Source organism: Pteropus vampyrus, unplaced genomic scaffold (assembly GCF_000151845.1).
Source record: "Pteropus vampyrus isolate Shadow unplaced genomic scaffold, Pvam_2.0 Scaffold42, whole genome shotgun sequence".
In the NCBI taxonomy this organism is placed as follows: Eukaryota; Metazoa; Chordata; class Mammalia; order Chiroptera; family Pteropodidae; genus Pteropus; species Pteropus vampyrus.
In genome coordinates this window covers 4,439,171-4,443,481 of record NW_011888823.1, presented here as the reverse complement: position 1 = coordinate 4,443,481, position 4,311 = coordinate 4,439,171, and the positions used below count along the sequence as shown (strand labels likewise).

Here is a 4,311-nt window from a genome sequence, read left to right as displayed (position 1 = left end):
TCACAGCGGGCAAGATGTAAGTTGCTCAGGTAGAAAAGCATACTTAAGATAAAGGATTATGAAATAATGGAAGGAGAAACATCGAAGGATTTCTTTTTCTGAAGAACGTGAAGTCGAATGAGGCCGTACATCGGTCTGGGTTTATTTAGCCATAGGCCACTTAGAGGACAGACTGTGTACTAGGAAGTGACCTAACTCTCCCAAAGTGACTTTGGACCCTACAGAATTTCCAACAAGACATAAAAATTCCTTTGCATGTGAAGATAAATATTGTCTTTTTTATAATAAATTGTACATTTTACTTTAAGAAAAGGAGTCGAGGATAAGTAGAGGTTGACACTCAAGGGTTAGGGCAATTTAGAATGTAACATTTAAAAGTTGATTTTCTTATACTAATTATACCTAAAGCAAATCACAAAAGAAATACTTAAATGAAGAATCTTAGACTTTTGCTAAAATTTTATTTTTTAAATATCATAGATATTTTACAGCTGTCCTTGTAAATGGGCAAATTGTTTAGCAACCTAAATGAGCACTGCTTGCTAAAGAAAGAGGAATAATTCTTTTAGTCAAACGTGTAGCAACAGCAGACAGACACATAACGATGTAAGAAAACAAATATTGATGTAAGAGTTAAGAGTCTCATGTTGACTCAGCATTGGCAAGCCACTTCACTTTTCTGTACCTGAATTTTTTTTTTTTTTTTTAGACAAATCCCTTACCCACTTTCAGCCTCTGTTTCTTCCCCTATAAGTATAAAATCTGGAGGTTGCTACCTCCCTCTAAATGTGTTGCAAGGATTAGATAGAATTATATAGTCAAAGGCCTGGTACATAGTAAATTTTCAATATTAGTATTATTTCCCTAAGGAGGCAGTCAAAATGAAGAAATCATTTTCCTTCCACTCTAATATCCAAAACCTTAATATTTCTTCCCTCAGTGACTTATATGAAAGACAAAAGAAGTTGGCTTTTAGTTTCAATTTATCTCCAAATTGAGCTTAAACAATGCAAATAGATTGTTCTAGATTCAAATAGATTGTTCACCATGAGTGAGGGCCCATGCCCTGCTTTTTTGGTTGCATTATTTGGGGATATTCTGTGCGAAAACTCACAGAGGATATTTGGGTACACACCAAAGGGCCTTAGTCATGTGTATCCACTCTCCACAAAAGTCCCCATGTTCTCAGTGTGGCACAAATAAGCAGAGCCACTAGACTTGAAGTACTGCCAGGAAGGGATGACAGGCAGCCTTATCCACTGTGGATAATTGTCTGTGGCTGGAATGGCCTCCCTGAAGTTTTGGTGCTCATGAGACTCTTGAACGCTGGGGTCTGGGAAGTGCCATCATTTCAGATTGAATTTCCCAACAATATGAAGGGATAAGGAATCAGAGTTATACTTATGTCAATTTAAAAAAAATGCAATACTTTTTGCATATCTGAATTTGTAGGCTAAGAGCCATACCTGTAATCAATAGCCTATCTAGGAGTGCATGATCAGCCTTACACTCAAAAGGCCTGGGAATTTCCTGAGATGATGTGAAGAGGTAAAGTTATGTCTGGAAGTCTGGAAAGGCTCCATGGAAACAGAATTCAGAGAGGTGTCTGATCGGAGAGGAAACAAAGCACACAAGGAATAGTACATGAAGCAGATCTCAGGCAGACGATGGGCAAGAGCACAGCACTAGTCTTGATGGATTTGACCTCTTTGGATATAACTGAAGCAGTGACTTGTGAGAACATCTCAAGCAGAACCTGACACTTTGTCTCTCAACCAAGGCCTAGATATGGGGTCTTTTCCTTTCCCAGCTATTCACGACATTCACTTTCTATTTTATGCTTCCCTCACTTCTTCTGTTGAAGATCCATGTAGTTAATGATGTATTCATATTAAGGTGTTAAATGATAGTAATATTTGAAAAAAATCTAGAAATCAATAAATAATTCCATCTGGCAATGATATTTCATGCCTTAGAATATCAGTAAGAAACAAATTTGGACACAGTGGACTCCAGAAGGAATCGCCTATATGACATAGAGTCTTCGTACCCCTAGACTACCATTTGTTAAAGTGGTCTGAAGGTCTTCTCCATCAGAACGACTTGAGGCATTTGTTAAAATTCAGATCCTTGCCTCCCATCCTAGACATACTGAATCAGTGTCTCTAAGGCTGGAGCCTATAAATTATCACTTTTTTTTTTTTTTTAGGCAAGGCAACCCTTGCTTGACCTCACAGATTATAAGGACCTTGTCAGTTTACAAGACCTTGTTTTGTTTTGTTTTGTTTTTTGTTTTGTTTTGTTTTTTATACCTACAGCACCTGGTCTTCCTAGGTGGTCTCCCATCCAAGTACTAACCAAGCCCTACCCTGCTTAGCTTCCCAGATTAGATGGGATCAGGCTTGTTCAGGGTAGCATGACCATAGACTGAACTAACATTTTTAACAAGCTTCGCAGGTAATCCTTATGCACAATAAACTTTGAGGACACTTACTTGTCAGGCACAGTCTTTTTCCTGACTCTTAGCATCTTGACCATATCTCTATTGAGTACAAATTTCACTGTGTTATGATTGATTGTATATCTGTGTCATCCATGTGAACTTTATTATGGATGAAGAGAGTGAAAAAAGGACCAGGCAAGAGAACTAGAGGATCTTGAGAAACATTCTCATAGAATGTTTGTGAGAATCTAATGAATGTAATATATTATACAAACCACCCAACACATGTGTTACATCTCTTCCCCTTTAATTCCTTTACAGTTCCTATGAATGTACTAGAATATCATTTCTTAAGAACAGGGACTTTTTCCTGTCTTGTTCATTCTTGCCATCCTGGAAGTTTGAGTAGAGATGAAACATTGACATAATCGGTCAATGTTTGTTACATGGTTGAATTCATGAATGAGTTCACTGTAGTTGCCTTATAGCCACAATTTAGCTCCCTAAAGATGCTAGTTGCCCTGGAAATGGCTTTTGAATGAATATGTAAATAAATTAGGATTATCTCTGCATGATATGTGCTCCTTCTCTGCATTTTAATGCCAAAAAAAAAAAAGTTTAAATGAATGTGTGCACATATAGAAGTATATATGTGCGCTCATAATGATTACTTTAAACACTCAGAATGGTTGCTTCAGTGGGTCACTCATAAGCTCTAACTACTACTCTAGTGTGGGTCAAAGCAAACCAAGAAATGTAGACACAAATCTCACATATAAGTTGAAATTTATGAGCTGCAAGATATAAGAATAAAGAATTTGAACCTTACTTGAGGTACAGTGGGCTGACTAGGAGAGACCAAAAAAATATAAACTGTTCAGATAAATGACTCTGAACTGTTCCACCATATCCAGTTCCACAGTTTACCCAAGATCAACAGAATGGAACAGAAGAGCTCTGGAGGCTGAAAGCAGGTGGCTGCACCAGGAACAGAAAAGGACTTTTTTCTTTCCTGTTTGAGTCCAAATGCTGTCATTTGTAGAAAAAGGCAGCTGGTAAGGAGAGGATGCTGGGTGCATTGAAAAACCCAACATATACACGTATATGAAGAAAGAGACTGTGCCTAAATAAACTTGAACAGGAAATAAGCCACCTGGCAGAGAATTGGAAGGCTGAAGTTACAATGCCATGGAGAACCAGGGAGGAAATGGGAAGGGCCATGGGAAGGCCATGAGGCAAGAGGTAATCCCTCTGTGGAATGAATGGAATCATTCAGAAGCCAAAATTGCCCTGCTTAGTTCCTGCCTGCTTCATAAATGTAAGACTTCTAAGGATGTCCAATAGGGTCTACTTGATGCCAAAAAGCACTGTTCAATTTCAACAGGCTAGAGAAAAAGTTGAATAATTCAATAAAGAATCTCAGTCAAATCAGTTATATGAATTCGGGTAGGCAATGCCACCATGTGATGGACTCCAGTTTTTATTTTCTCATGGAGTTTCTAAGATCTGGAACCCTTAGCTGGAGAGAGATGTTCAGATGCTGGTTAGCTCAGAGAACTTAGTCCAGTAAAGAGAAAGTTCAGCCATGAAAATTCTTGATAAAAAATAGTGAGATAAAGAGGTGTCAAATAATAGAAAGCTTTATATGTCAGGTTTAATCACCTCTGTGGTATTCTTTACAAAAATTCATTATCCTTAATCATGAGAAAACATCAGACGAACTCAAATTGAGAGACATTCTAAAAAATATTTGATCAATACTCTTCAGTTTTTACCTTAAAAAAAAGAGCAAATTAAACCTAACACTACCTGACTTTAATACTTAATATAACACTAATCAATAGAGTGTATTGTTGGCAGAAAGATAA

The 4,311-nt window shown here is 37.4% G+C and overlaps 1 pseudogene; it reads right to left on the bottom strand.

Moving 5' to 3' along the window:
• Nucleotides 1–2,309: 2,309 nt before the first annotated feature.
• Nucleotides 2,310–2,428, bottom strand: LOC111738734 (annotated as a pseudogene).
• Between the last annotated feature and the right edge of the window lie 1,883 nt (nucleotides 2,429–4,311).